Source organism: Podarcis raffonei, chromosome 8 (assembly GCF_027172205.1).
Source record: "Podarcis raffonei isolate rPodRaf1 chromosome 8, rPodRaf1.pri, whole genome shotgun sequence".
In the NCBI taxonomy this organism is placed as follows: Eukaryota; Metazoa; Chordata; class Lepidosauria; order Squamata; family Lacertidae; genus Podarcis; species Podarcis raffonei.
The window spans coordinates 25368614-25384881 of NC_070609.1; the positions used below are offsets into that span (position 1 = coordinate 25368614).

Genomic DNA, 16268 nt, shown 5'->3' on the forward strand with positions numbered 1-16268 from the left:
GCAAATCTGCCCTGAGCTGATGGAGAGACCAGATGCAAGGAAGCAGCAGTGAGGGTGAAAGATGGGCAGAGTTCTAGAGGTGTGGAAGGCCCGCCTTTCTTTAGCTATTTGTGCTAATAACAGTGACATGCTCTCTTTCTCTCAAATATATTCCCTAACACCAGGACAGACAAAAAGATTATCAAGTAGGTGGCTGGAATACAACAATAGCAACTGGTCCATTGTGGCAAATGGGGCACTGCCCCACTGAACTCACATCTGCCTTCAGCCAGTCCCTACCTGCCTACCTTCTTACTTTCAACTAGCCCAAAGGGTGGCACTGGCTATCACCTTCCTCCTCCTTAGACTCTGTAGAACTCAACATGGAGCAAGACAAAACTAAAATTGGCCAACTGCCACTGGCTGTAGCTCCACCTACTTTTCACCTCCCTACTTTCTGCCCTACTCATGCTAATGGACACCAATCATGGCTGGAACAGAGCAGTCAAGTCAAGGGGTAAAGTAATTCCGGGGGCAGAATTACAGCTAGCCTGCTTCAGCATGCTGTTCCTCTTACATTTAAGGCAACAGAGTCTTATTAAATGACAAAGAAAAGTTCCTTCTGAACTATCGTTTTTATTTATACTTGGATCCATGCAAATGTAATCAATTAACCAATCAATTAAAATTCATACAATTAGCTACAGATTCTTTAATAGGGTGACAGTCCTATTTTTAAGCAGCGAAAAACATCTTTGCTCCCACATCTGGGTCCATAACCCTTTCCAGGTGCAAGGAGCTCTCAATAAGGGGGAGCTTTCAAACTTACAGTCCCCAGTGGCACAGTCCAAGGAAGGCTGCACATGCATGCACACATATAGAACCCTGCTCAAAAGGCTTTCACACACATTATACACATATTATATCAGGAATCTTCACAACTGCCCTGTAAGGTTGGACAATATTATTATCCATTATTTAAAATTTATAGCATAGGAACATAGGAAGCAGCATGAGCATAGCCAGGAATTTTGTTGGGGGACAGGACATTGTTAGGGGGGCAGGAATTTTGTTGGGGGGGGCAGAACCAACTTGACTGGACAGTTAGTTAAGTATTTCTATTGTTTTACTTGATGGGGGGTGGGAGAGGAGCTGTCCTCCCCTTGGCTATGCCCATGAGAAGCTGCCTTGGTCAGACCACTGATCCATGTAGCTACAATGACTGGAAATGGCTCTTCAAGGTTCCAGGCATAGACTCTCTCACGCAGCCATACCTCAAGATGTTGGAGATTGCACCTAGGACGTTCTGAATGCACGGCAGATGCACTAACACTGAGCGTTAGCCCTTCTGCAATAAAGCTCCCCCATAAGCTGCCCTTCTGCCAGAAAGGGAGCCCAGGGCAGCTCACAATAAAATGACTTTAAAACAACACTATTAACACCAGTTAAAACCACCAGGTAAAGAAAGGGATTTTCTAATTTTCATAGCTAGCACTGAGAATGCCCTTTCTCTGCTTTAACTACTGATGGGATAAAGTAAGGTCTCTCCTACAGATCGCAAAATTGTCCCCATGTTACAGAATGTAGGGCCTGTGATAACTGAAGCCACATAGAAGTACATGCTTAAGTCAAGATGTGAAAACCAAAGGCTTAGGCTCCAAACACATTGCTACTTGTGTTTGTGTTGTGTACATTGTATACCGAAGCAGGTGCTAGGCATTAAAGTGCCTTTAAGACAAGGGTGAGAACCTTTTCCGGAGGAAGGGCTGTTGATCCACAGGAAAAGTGAGTTGGGGTGCATCTGATGATGAGTGCAGCAACAGCTCAAAAGGGACGGGGTTTGCAGCACTGCAAATTGCAGCACCCCTCTCCCAGCCACCCCTCCATCCTCCGTACATCTGTCCATCAGTTTTACATTCTCTCCCCCACCACACACCAATCCCTCCTCAATTAGCACAGATCTGATTGCTTGCAAAAGGCCACAGGTGTCCCACCACAATTTTAAAGGAACAGCCAACAGCGTTACAAATTATTTGAAAACACCTTTGGAGAGCAGACGGTCAGCAAATAGGCCATTTTCTCCTCCTTTCTAACTCTGACTTGTCTCATTTATTTGTCTTGCATCCAAAGATAAAGACGCTAGAACAGAGGAAAGCGTATTGTGTATTTTTTGTGGTTAGGATGAAAAACAGGTGGAGAAAGGGAAAGAACAGAGGAAACAAAGAAAACTATTTGAAAGAGCACCATCGTTTGGAACAAATACGCAGTAAGCAAAAAAGTACACAAAAGTTCAAAACTACCCCAAAATTCATTATGATATGGGTAGAGAGCTTTTGCCCTCCAGATGTTGTTCAACTACATCTCCCATCATCCCTGACCATTGGCCATGCTGGCTGGGGCTGATAGGAGCAGGAGTCCAACAATGGCACATTTTGGAGATGGTGAACTCCTTTCAGCCTTAGGGAACAGGGAGAGAGCCCCGTATGGCAGGGGCCAGTGTTGAGAATGACAAAGGTAGGCAGAGCAACAGATGTGACTCTTACCTTTGCACAGCAGGCTACATTCCAACCACACAAAAGGTCAGAGGTTTCTATCCACAAGAGCCCCAGGCAGGGCAGAGCCTTTATTGCCCTCCAAGGCCTCATTCCAGCCAGGTAAAAGCCCCCAAGGACCGCACAGAGCAGGCCCAGTGATAGGTGTGGCCTGGGGAAGGTGCAAAGTCCTTGGGCCAGATAGAGAAGCCCAGAGGGCTGCATTTGGTGTCCAGGCCTACCCCCATCTTTATAGTAATTCACTTCAACAGCCAGGGCTGCTTCCCCATGTGCTGCACATAGGAGGGTGGGGCTGATATGGGAACCAATAAACGAAAGATGCCCTCCATGCCCCATGTTTTGATACTGCAGTGCACTCTTGACACCCTTTTCAGATACTTCTGTGGATTAAGGCGTCTGGGGCTACATGAATGCTAACCACCCATTATGGAACTGCATTAACCACCCTGAGGTACATTTTGTAGGCTTTTGTTCTGCGGGAGAGATTTCTCCATATCTGCCTTTCAGACCGAGTCATCAGGGTTTCTTGGGCCATGCTGTCCATGTTTCTTTTCTTTTAGTCCTATATGGTAAGTGCCCTTACAATTTTGATCAACCCCCCCCCCAAAAAACCCCAATGAATCAGCCCCATGCACCTGCATTTTTTTATAACACCTTGGCCACAGATTTCCCATTGCTGCTAACATCAAATATTTAACCAGCTTGCTACCCTTAACTATCTCAACAGATGATAATCCGCCAACAATTGTCCAAGTGTCAGAAAAAACCTCCAGGCTGGATTTACAAATCACCCATATGGCTGCTTCAGATTTAGGAGACAGAATGCATGCACTCTGTACTTTGTGAAGTGGATGCACAGGTCAAACCTGTGGACGAGAACCTGTGTGAGTACAAAAACTTTGTGGATGGTGTTTTCCACTTCGCTGCAGCCCGCCCAGAAACAAATTTCACTATGTGATTCTCATACTTCAAACATGACATTTCTCTCATCACTGCATTATACTGTGGTGAATGCAACAATTTGCATCAGAGATCTTCATAGACATCTGTCCAGAAACACAAGTCACATAATATGATAGAATTCTGAAGACAACCTATCTTTGATATTCATGGGTTATTCCAAGAAAGAATTCTGACAGACCAATGAGAAGGATGCTAACTATTTTTCACTCTCCTTTTTCTTTTGTACGGTGACTATTTTAATTATTGGAAGGAATATGGCTTTCAGCTGTCTGGAACAGGGAACTACTACATAAAAGACCAGCTTTTCATGATATCTATATCCTCCATTTTTTTCGAGGGGGTGGGGGATATTGTAAAACAAAGGCTGTGTACACATTTAACGCACACCCTTTCCCTCAAAGAATTCTTAGCAGTGTAGTTTACCCCTCAGGATCACCATTCCCAGCAGCCCCTAACAAACTACAGTGCCCATAATTCTCTGGCAGCAGAAATATGCTTCAAAAGTGCTTTAAAGGTACAGTGTGTGCACAGCCTCTGAAGCAAGCTCTTCCTACATCTAACTCAAAACAGTTTAAATTCAGATCAATTTTTGAAAGAAAAAGAACCCTAATAACATAACACGGCAAAGCTTCTGCCACTAAACCACTTGTTTTCCAAGACCACAGCAGGAATTTTCTAGGCATTGAGACAGTTGGTCATCCATTGGACATGCTTAGCTGACTAGAACTGTGCGAGTCAAGGAGCTTGTGCCCAAAGAAGGCCTGGCAAATCTCTCTCCCCCAGCAAACAAACTGGCTACGACACACCCACACTCAAAGCTTATACACATATCCTTTATTTAATTTTTTAAAAACAAAGGGTAGGTACAATCTGCCCCCATAGCATAAATCTGTCTAGAAAAACCATCTCCCAGCATTTCATCCTATTTCCTCAAAATTCTGTCACACTCTAGTGTGAACAAGAAATGAAACCCCACCTCACAAAGGAGGACCACTTGTTCCCACATGAGCCTGTCCATCTGTCATATTAGCTGATCAACACAGGTCCTTCTCTGGGTGCCTCATCACCACATTTTCAGAGGTTAGGGAAGGCCGCAACTGGGGGGACACCATCTCTATTTTGTTCTGGCGCTTATGGGAAGACAAGCCCTCTAAGTCTATCATCATCCCGATAGATATTTGTACTGGATTTGAAATTGAATATATGTATGTATGTATGTATGTAATTGTTTTATATACATTTTTACTGTTCTGTAAATTGTTTTGAGATGCTTCATAAGATGAGTTTCATAGATGGTTGGCAGATCTTTTGTTAGTTAGCTTGAAAATATCTTTATTTGTAAAGCAGGGTATAATTTTTTAAAAATAAACTAAATGGGGCACAATCCATCTAGAGGTTCTCTTGCAGAAGCCTCCTGGGAAGGAAAAGGATTTGTTTCCACTGGAGGGTCCCACTGATTTCAATGAGGCATTTACAGGACCTGCTTTATGGTGGGTTGTGTCTCATGATTCCTCAGTTTCCATCTCTGCCAACTTTCACAGCGACTGCATTCTACCACCTAAAACAGGGGTCAGGAACCTCTGACCCATGGGCCTCACCAGCCCCATAAGGCCTCCACATTCTGCCCACCAGGCTGTTTTGGGTAAGCCAAGCCTGCTTTGCTCTGCACCTGACATCAAGTCACCTGGAATCATTGTCATTTCAAGTGATTGACCCCGTATGAAGTGGGGGGAGGAGGGGGGAGAGAGAAGGACCATTGCCACCAATCCTATACAGTACCCCTACCCAGACCTAGAAGTAGCTATTTCGGTCTTGCCTCACGCTAGGGTTGCAACCAAAGAGAACGCAAGTGCATGTCCCTGGATTGCTACACTGATGGGAGAATATAGTTTTCCACACAAGGGCCACTCATGATCCAGGAAGCACAATGACAGAAAACCAGGGGAGCTGCCGGTCTCTCCCTCTCCCTCTCCCACCCCGCACAATACAGGGGGGCCTGGTGTTCACATGCAGCAGGACCAAATAAGAGAACGCACAATCGATGTGCAGGTGGGGAATGTCATTTCTGAAATCTCAGGGATGTTAAAAACAACACACCACCACACGCAAACAGAAAAGCAGCACAGCAGGCACAGAGCTGGGCAAGAATCTCACTCACCATTATACTGGTTGCTTATTTGCAGGGATTTACACACACACACACACACACACACACACACACACACACACTAACAGCAGGGATTTTTATTTTCAGGGAATTGTTTCAACATGTGACCCTCACCTGAGCAGCCCAGTTGCCTCTACCACTTTAGGATTTGGTCACAACATCCTGCTGAATGTACAAGACATTGCCTTTGTCTGCACACACACACGTGTGTGCAAGCACCGGCTCCTTGGGGGAAAGTGAAGGGGGGCATGCAAAGGCGGTTCGGCTTTTAGGGTGCAGGCTAACCTTGACACAGTTGCACAGTCACTAATGGCAGGCAAAGCGCCTTATCTTGGGGGACGGTTGCAGTTGCTAAGATACTGGCAGCCGTGTGAATGGAAATGGGTCAGTAAACCTGTGGAGAGACAGTGTGACACTCTAGCCACCGCAGCTGTTTGAGCAGAGATCTAAATCCCACCCTTTCAATATTTATCACCCTCCGCCTTCCGGCTCTTTCCTGTTAGCAATTTTCCACTTTGCGCCTCCCCTTTCCCTGGGCAAGAGTTGAAGCCAGAACAATTTAGCAGCGGCATGCAACTGCCACCTAAAATATACCAGTCAACCTACAAACACACACACACACACACACACACAGAGAGAGAGAGAGAGAGAGAGAGAGAGAGAGAGAGAGGAGTGTTATTATTTGCAAATCAAAGCTGTAATTCCAGAAAAGGGGAGAAGAGAAATAAATATAGGAAGGGAGAGAGGAGAAAGAAGGTTAAATAACAATCTCTTTCCTCCCCCCCCCTTACCCCCCACATACACAAGATGCATTCCCCTCTCAAACAGGATAGAACTGGTTCTTGAAGAGATTTAACAGGAAACAGGCTCTAATCCCTTGGTAGGAAAAAGGGTTAAAAGGTCAATTTACTTCTGTCCCTCACTTAGGCACCGTGGTAAAATTACGCACTAGCAGGAGAAACATTTTACTGCCCTCCCATTCCTCTTCACAACATGCTCTAGGAATAAAAAGCACAAACGCAGGCAAGGGAGGATGGAACAGACCCATGGGAAAAAGAAGAGCTTCACAGTACTTGGGAGGTGGGGGTGGAAGAGATCAGGCAGGCCGCAGCAGAAACAATGGGGTTGGCCTTTTTATATTTCGCATGCATGCACACACACACACACACACACACAGAGGGAGGGTGAGCAATGCCATCACATTCATGCAAAAACATACAAGGGTGGGTGTGTGGGAGTTCTGCACCAATGCAAGTCAGCTGGGGTTGCAGCCAAGTTTTCAACAAGAAAAAAGACGGAGAAAGGTTTGGTTAGGTGAGCTACTCTGCATGACAGTCGCAGAGTCTGGGCTATGGTAAAGCATAATTGGGTAACTTTCTGTATACATGTATTTGGACTACTGTAATGCGCTGCACATGGGTCTGCCTTTGAAAAAAACAGTTCAGAAACTTCAGTTTATTAAGTATCTGGTTGTGAGGCTGTTAACTGAGACTGGGTGATGATGAGCACATTCTGCCACCGTTTTGGCCATCTTCACTGGTTCGCATCCATTCCGGATCCAATCCAAGGTGCTGGTTTGGGGTCTTTTAAGGCCCTTCACAGCTTTGGACAAGGCAGCTGAAGGGATACACACATACCAATCCTTCTCCAAAAACTCCTGCCAAGTAAGGTGCAGCTGCTAGCTATGGGAGAGAAGGCCTTTTCAGTGGTGGTGCCCCAGCTACAGAATGCCTTCTTCAGAGAGGCCTGCCTAACACCTACTTTGGTGACATTTCAGCAACAAGTGAAAACTATTTTTCACACTAGGCCTTTTAGTCCTTTTCAGCTTTAAGCTGTTTTTAGACTCCTGTTGTTGCTTTTGTTTTCATTTACAATCGGGTTTTTAGGTTATGAGCAGCCCAGAGAACTTTATTGTAGGTCAGCCTAAAAATACTGTGAATCATAGAATAATAGAATAGTAGAACTGCAAGGGACCGCGAGGGTCATCTAGTCCAACCCGTGCAATGAGACAACATTTTGTATAAACAAAACAAAACAAAAACCACTTAAGAGTCCTATGTTCCATCACTCCCATCAATCCAGCCTGATTCTCCTCCTCTCTCTTCTCCAGCTCTCATTGATGGATTGCTTTCCTCCACTCCACAGAATACCTGCCAGGCATTTTATCTGATCCTTTGGGATAGGATTGGTAGAGCTGTTAAAACCCAGTTGGAAATAAAGCAGAATGGCATGCATAACCATGTTTGCAAAATATAGGATTGGTGCATCTGCCTCACTAGTTTGATCGTCACATTTTCCTCCTTCTCACGCATCTTACCGCTTTGCAGTAGACTAGGCTAGGAGACAGTGATTTGTTTTATGTCTGAGTGGAGTAACTCTGATCCTAATCCAATAGGAAATATCTGCACTACAAATATATACCTAGTAGGACTTATGGAACAGATTCCAAGTGCACAGAAAGGAAAACATTTTTGTATTATTTTGTTTAATATGTAGAGTTAAGATACACCCAGCCATACACAATAACCCTTCAAAATACAGTGGAACATCATGTTACGTACCGTCCTCCTTACAAATGCTTTGGGTAACAAGCTCCGCTAACCCGGAAATAGATGCCTCTAGTTGCGGACTTTGCCTTGGGATGCGAGTGGAAGTCGTGTGCTGGCAGCACAGCAGCAGCGGGAGGCCCCATTAGCGAAAGCACACCTCATGATAAGTATGGTTTCGGCTTAAGAACAGACCTCCGGAACGAATTAAGTTCATAACCGGAGGTACCACTGTATGCTTCACATCTTTTTAACTGTGACAGCATCCCCCACCCTGGTCCTGGGAATTGTAACTGTAGTTTCAGGGGCTGGGCATGCATAAATCTCATGCTTCTGCTAGTTCCAGGTACAAACTAATCCATTGTGTAGAGATATGCCTACTCAGTCCACTAAACTTTGCTTTTATATGAAGTTAAATCTGCACCTCACCACTATTCCTATCGTAACAGTCATGAGAACATAGGTAGCTGCCTTATATTGTTGGTCTATCTGGCTGCATATTGTCAACACTGGCTGGCAGCAGCTTTTCAGGGTTTCCAGAGTCTTTCTTAGCCTTATCTGAAAATACGGGAGATTAGACCTGGGACTTTTTGCATGCATGCTTGTGATCCACCACTCATTGTAGCTTTGCAATTAAGCAAAATGCTTTGTTTTCGGAAATATTAATTGTGTTGACATTTAATGGAAAGCAAAACTAAAAAAAACATACCACACAGTCCTATCACCTCTGTATCTTTGTTTAATTCAAACATTGTACAGTACTAAGTGGTATACAGAAACACAAGACATGACAGTCTCTCCCTCAGAGAGCTTACATTATTATGTGTCCGATCTCAGAAGGGAAAGGATAATAAGGGAAGAGATGTACAGAGGAGTAGCAGACTAAGGTGAGTCCAAGGGAGGAGGAGTGGCTAGGATGGGCTTAATTAAAGTAATCAAGATGGGGCTTGGAGATAACAAGATAAAAAGAGAAGGGAATGAAGAGAACACACACAGTACTTGGCTCATTTTCTAGCATCCAGTTCTCCTCAAATTAAGCAAACCTGCCTTGCATGTGCACACATTCAGCCTGAGATCTCCTCTTAATTATTAGAAATCACCCTTCCCTTTGTTAATATCAGTGAATCTTCATCTATTCAATTCCATGAAAGTATTTCCATGTAGGAAAAGACATGATCCAATCACATATAAAGCTGGCCACATGGAACAATCACATAGACATATATTGGCCATTGTACGGTGTGCCTGCAACAAAACAGACGCCGACCCCACCACTCCAGTTGTGTACAGATAGTGAAATAACCCGAGAGCATGATCTACATACTGGGTTCATGCTCTTTATAGCCCAGAAGTGCTTTCCAGTGTGGGGATTGCAGTTACACCTGCCCTAAAGTCTATCCTAACTTTAGATCCCCCACTCCCAGGGGGTGCCAAGTCATGCTGATCACATAGCAAATTCACCTGTGGGATTTTATCTAGCTTTACGTGGAAGCAACTCATTTCAGGAAGCTGGTGGGGTGGATAGTCAAAGCTCCGCCTCTTGTGCAAAGATTGATATCCCAAAGAATGAGACTTCTCTTTGCCATGTTGTCTGAACTGGCCCAATACCTTATCACTGCAAGATCCACTACTACAAAGCCCCCCCCCCCAACCTCAGGGAGTGGTGGGTACAGTAACAGAAGGTGAAGAAAAGGGGAAAGAAAAGGGATCTATCCACAACTTATGAAACAAGCTTGTCACGCAGAGGTAAGAAAAGCAGCAACCAACATTTTCTTTGCTGCACAAGTGTTAAAGGTAGAGGAGTCCAGTCATCCTTCCTATCTGGCAATCCTAGTACAGTATGGGGTAGAACTTAGTCATTATATCAACCATCTGGGGCCCTAGGATCAGCATGGGAGACCCTTTGGTGCTTCCACTGCTGGGTATGCCGGGTCACCATTAACCTGTGACAGGGACTTGTTGATAGCAGTTCCCCATTTGTAGAATGTTCTCCCTGGTGAAGTGCATCTGTATTCCTTATTATTTTCAGGAGGAATTTAAAAAACATTCCTATTTACCCAAGCATTTGATGACTGAAAGATACTGATCCTGGCAACCTTGAAATTATTAGCTGCGAGAATGTGATTCAAAGGCTCGTAATGTTTTTAAGTGTTTAGATATGTTTTCATTTTATTTTTAGTTACATTATTTTATCACTTTTTTAAACTTTTTTTTTGCTTTAAACAGGTACATATAAATATAGACAACCAAAATTACAAAGGAAAATTCCTTAATAATAATGAAAAAAACCTACAAAAAGTATCGAAGTACATGACACAGAACATAAGCAACTATGGGAAAGATAAAAGAAAAGAAAAAAGAAAAATAGAAAAAAAAAGGAAAAGAAAAAGGAAGATGAGCCAAAGCAGGAAAGCTCATCTATTGTACACTTCCGTCAAGCTCACAACAGATCATTATTCTTATCAATTATCTCTATCTGCGTTCCAAAGGAATCCCTCATCTTGGTATCAGGGGTTTTATCACTTTTATGTTTGCTGCCCTGATCTCCTTTGCAAGGAAGGATGGGACATACATTTAATAATAAATAATAAAGTGCAGTGGTACCTCAGGTTAAGTACTTAATTCGTTCCGGATGTCCGTACTTAACCTGAAACTGTTCTTAACCTGAAGCATCACTTTAGCTAATGGGGGCTCCTGCTGCCGCCATGCCAGAGCACGATTTCTGTTCTCATCCTGAAGCAAAGTTCTTAACCTGAAGCACTATTTCTGGGTTAGTGGAGTCTGTAACCTGAAGCGTATGTAACCCGAGGTACCACTGTAAGGCTAGTTAAGGAACAAACCCAACTGTTTTTTAGAAGTTGGCTTTGGATGGAAGAGCTGAAGATGGCTGCAAACAGCTGGAGCTTCTCAATATAATGGCTCTGGAGCAGAAGCCTCTAGATCATCATCCTTCTTACATCCCCACCCACTGTGCAGGTGGTTCGAGCAGAACGGTTGATATGGCGACAAGGGGGAAGCAGATGTTATCAGAGTAAGGTGACATTCGGACAGATGCCAGGCAAAAAGACTTGCTTGAATCCAGTACCCCCATTGCCATTTCCTTGTGAGCTGAGCCAAAGATGAGGTATGAGGGAGTATGTGTCAAGGAAATCTCTCATCTAGCCCAACACCACCACATTTTTTAAAGCACCCACCCACGCCCCATACTCAGGGAATGCAAGGCTATGGAAGTTCCATCTCGGAAGTAGCTTAGCATTGTACAGTGTGCTGCTGCACACAGTCTGATTAATTTAAAGAATTCGTTGCTACAAGATGTGGTGATGGCCGCTGACTTAGGCTGCTTTAAAACAGAATTAGAAAAATCCATGGAGAAGGTGGTAGTCTATCATGGGTATTAGTCATGTTAGCTAAACAGAAAAACACAATGCGCAAAAGCAGCATACTACTGAGCATCAGTTATAGGGGAACAACAGCAAGAGGTGGTTATTGCCTTCATGCTCTGCTTACTGGTCTTTCTGGAAGCATCTGGTTGGCTGCAGGATGCTGGACAAGACTTATATTTGGTGTGATCCTGAAGGGCTCTTATGCTCTTAGTTAGCACTGTCCAAGTAGGAAAGATCACATTACCCCAGTAGTCCTTACAACCACCCTGGAAGGTTAGCCAGTACTAACCAAGTTTTGCAGATTGAGATATTTAATGCCATCAAAAGAGTTTAGAGCTAACGTTATATTTAAACCAGGAAGTATTCTGCTAATTTTCTTGGCCAATATGCTACATTATCTCCTCTCTTCAGGAAAAGAGTTGGGTTACATGTGATGGTGTGTTAATGTATAGCTGTGAGCAAATCTAATAGTTTGGGCCCTGACAATCTTGTTTTGTTTTTTGCAAAACAAAGTAACAGTTCAGCACCCAATCTTTTCCCCAGCAGCTAGCAACAAAGCCAGAACTCAGTTTGGCTGAACACATTTGCTCAATACAGAGAGACTGAAAATCAGGACTCACAAATCTCAGAAGAGCCTAGAGATGAGATCTAAGCACAGGCATGGATCTCTCTCTGAACACCAGTTGCCAGGGATCACAAGTGGATAGAGTGCTGTTGCTTGCACTCAGGTTCTGCTTTGGAGCTTCCCATAGGCATCTAGTTGGCCGCTGTGAGAACAAGATGCTGGGTTAGATGGGCTGCTGATTCAGCAGGCCATTCTTATGTTGCAGGAGAGGAATTGAGAGGGATTGCAGTTCAATAGCAAAGGACACAGCTGGCAGGCAGAAGGCACCTACTCTCCGGATAGCAACAGCGAATTGGAATAATAGTAAATGCTGGGGCTAGGTGAATTGACTCAGTATAAAATAGCTTCATAATCTCATATGGAGGGTGTGCTGCTTCAGAAAAAATGTTTTGTGTGCCTGGTGAAGGCAGGAAATTAAGGGCTCCTCCAGACTGGTTTTTGTGTTTGTTGGTTTGTTCTGCAGCTGCATTCTGCAACAACTCATTGACACAAAAATAGTGCACTGGTGGTGGATTAATACTGGACCACTGGGATTTCAAAGGCAGGAAAGACATCCAGGGGGAAATTATGAAATGTGCTGCTTTGCCTGGATCTTAGGCAAGTCAATCAAAAAATCACATTTTTTGGCGTTTTTGTGTAAAAAAAAAAGCACAACAACTTTGGGGTGTCCTGGTTTTTACTTTTTGAAATATGGTAACCCTGTAACAACCCAATATTACAGCATTACTGAGGGGCACTTGCGGGCTATACTTCATCAAAGGCAGAAGAATGACAACAACAAAAGCCCTGTGTAACATTTGTGGTATGAAGTTACAGGATTTCAAAAGGCCGCTATGGAACATGAACCGATCAGAAATGATCAGTTGTGTGCCCCCCAAACCTTTGCAGGTACAAAAAGTATTGAAGGAGGAATAGCATGTAACTTCCCCGATACCATCATGAGCACAAATAATCATGAATGCACAACGAAAAGGATGGCTGGAAGGGCCCTAATTTTGAACATAGCTAACCACATGAGCTCTACTGACCACCCCAAATTTCCTCGGCTTTTTGCAAAAAAATGAGACCTTTCCCTCGGCTCTTCCACACTCCCTTCTTCACCCCACCCTTATCTTCCATCTGTCTTTCCCCACCATCAAAACTTGGAGCAGTGGAAGGTCAGCAATTAAAAACAGGGGGGGAAATGAAACCCTTCTTCACACAGAGGCTTCGGCACCTCCCAGTGCTAAGATCAAAAGGGATATCTTATGGATCAGCAAGCAAGGGCGAGAGGGAGAAGGATTCCTGTCATGCAAGCGAAGATCCAGGAGACAGACTTCCTCAGCATAGCGCAAGAAGATGATTGGGGCACCCAGGCCACTCATGCCCACGAACTCATTATGGCAGGAAAGGAAAAGAGTAAACACAACTACAGGGCTTAATAGTCACAACCTAAGCCAATCTTATCAATATTCTGTAGTCGAAAGAGTGCCTCACCTTCTGTCCCCTCTTATCTATTACCTGCAGCTTCTCGTATTGGCAGGGGCAAGAGTCAGCCTCTGGGTATCCTCTTTGTTCCACTTCTATTTCAGCTACATGGTCTTCATCTGTCACACCAGCAAAGCCTCAATAAAGAATCCATTTCCTTTTGCTTCACACACACACACACACACACACACACACACACACGATCCAGGTTGTTCTTTACCCACAGTGATGTTTTCTTTCCCTTTTAGGGTGTACCAATGCAACAGACTTGGACTGAGATGGCTGTCAATGCACATCCCACAGTCCACACGCATGCACCTTAAACCCAGGCTGACTAAATGCACCCAAAAATTAGGGGTGAACTAAGAACCAGAGGGAGGGCAGCACTTTGTTGGGATTTCCACGTTTCCAAGCTAATGCACAGCCAGAAGACTGAGGGAGAATGGCTATCTTGCTGTGCCCTTAGGAACACCACAATGTGCTACTCACGTTGTCTGAAACAGTCAATTATTATTAGCATCATTACTACTGTATAAAGTTCACTGCATGGTAGAGTTAAACAGAGTCACAGAGAGTTCCCTGCCCTGGGAAGCTTACAACTTTATGTATGATATAGAGTTGTGCATACTTTGCTCTTTTTTAATTAAAATGTAAAAAAAAGAAGAAGTAAGTGATAAAAAGTAACCCAAATTTTGTGCCAAACAAATCCCAGTTATGCAAAGCAAGCAGAGACTTTTGCATAACTTAATTCTGGGGAAGGGCAAGAAGCTATGAAGTAAATGGAAGTTACCACCCCTGAAAACTGAAAATCTTATTTAGTTCTCTGAGCTTTACCCATCCATTTTTTATTTTTTTAATTGGTTGTGGGTGGTGGCAGGCAGGATTTTAGAATTTTCTAGCAGGAAGCCTGGCAATGGCATGGAGAGACAGTAGGAAAGGGGGGTGGAGCATGATGTTGGCATAAGGCAACAGCATGGGTGAAAACAATTTTTCAACTGTTTTGGTAAGGTTGTATTTCACTTTTGATTTTTGCGTATGTCACCCTGGCTATTTTTGATATAAAACGCAATTAAGAAGCTTCTAATATAATAGCAGCAGCATGACTGAGGACTATGATAGCCATGTGTCGTACTTTTGCATAAAACACTACTCTATTTGAAAGCTTCTGTTTCCAGATTGGCCCTCCAGATGCTGCTGTTGGACGTCAGCTTCCATCAGTTCCAGTCACCATGGCCAATGGTCAGATATGATGGGAGTTACAGTCCCACAGCATCTGCAAAGCCACAGGTTCCCAATCCCTAGTCTACATTGACTGACAGTAGCTCTCCAGGGATTCTGGGAGGGACATGGAATTTTAGCATACCTGCATTTCTCCCCATGTCACTGTCTAACCTTAAAAACAGTTCTCCTTTTTTCTTCTTGCAAGTATTTTAAATATTAGAATACCTTGAGTGCCTTGACAGAAAGTGGTATATAATTGTTCTCGGCATGCATATTTTTAACACACACACACACACACACACACACACACACACACAGAGAGAGAGAGAGAGGGGGGGGGGCTAAGAATTGATTGTTATTAAAATCTTTCAGAACACCTCAAGGCACCTTAGAGTCAACTAGTTAAACACACCACCACAAACAAGTACATAAAGTTAAAGACCGGGGAGCAGCTAAAAGCAAGCAGCCAGCATAAAAACATTACATGGAAAGTGAAATGAAAACACATTACAGCCTCCGGGGTCCATACAAAAACATGCAAAGTATGTTGATTTAGTATTTGAGGGAGGATTTTCCTGAGGTATGGGGCTACCACGGAAAAGGCCTTGTCCCTGGTAGCCAGCCTGCTCTTTCCTGGTGGCAGACCAGACAGCAGACGTTTTGAAGAATTCCAATTTTGCATGAGATACATGGATGTTTAAGAAAGACGAAGGGAACAAAAAGGAACTAATTTGTGCTGCTGAAGCGAAGAGATGAGACTCAGCATTTTTTGAGGAACCCCTCCCCAAAAAAATAGCCTCCAGTTTTGGGGGATTCCTTCCTCTTTCCCCTGTCCCACCTGTATTTCAAAGGCAAAAAAATTTCTTGAAAAACTTTCAGCTGAGTTCTAGATGAAGATGAAGCCATCTATCCTGCCCCAAAATATTGGCAGATGGTTCCACCTGTATTTCAAAGGCAAAAAATTTTCTTGAAAAACTTTCAGCTGAGTTCTAGATGAAGATGAAGCCATCTATCCTGCCCCAAAATATTGGCAGATGGTTCCCGGCAGGAATTATACCATCTGACGTCACTATTTTACTCCCTGGGTAGAAACTCTGCATTGAGGGAGTACCTAGAAGGGGAGGAAACCTAGGATCGTGCCTGGCAGATGGTGTCATCTGGGATCATGTCCCTGTACCTCACTGGAATGAGATGCAACAGTCACCCAGCCTTGAGCATCATTATGCTGCAGAGACAGCTTCTTTACAACAGCAATGGCAAGGTTGTGCAGAGGGGCTGAGGAAGCAAGCAGCAAGGGACGTCTGGTGCAACAGAGTGGAACCCATCCAAAGCACATTTTATGAACTGGAGTAGGGTGGCGGTGGA

At 44.0% G+C, this 16268-nt stretch overlaps 1 protein-coding gene across 1 annotated transcript in view; it reads right to left on the reverse strand.

Moving 5' to 3' along the window:
• AHDC1 (AT-hook DNA binding motif containing 1) overlaps positions 1 to 16268 on the reverse strand; it is a 201423-nt gene that overhangs the window by 85646 nt on the left and 99509 nt on the right. The gene's annotated exons all lie outside the window — the stretch shown is intronic.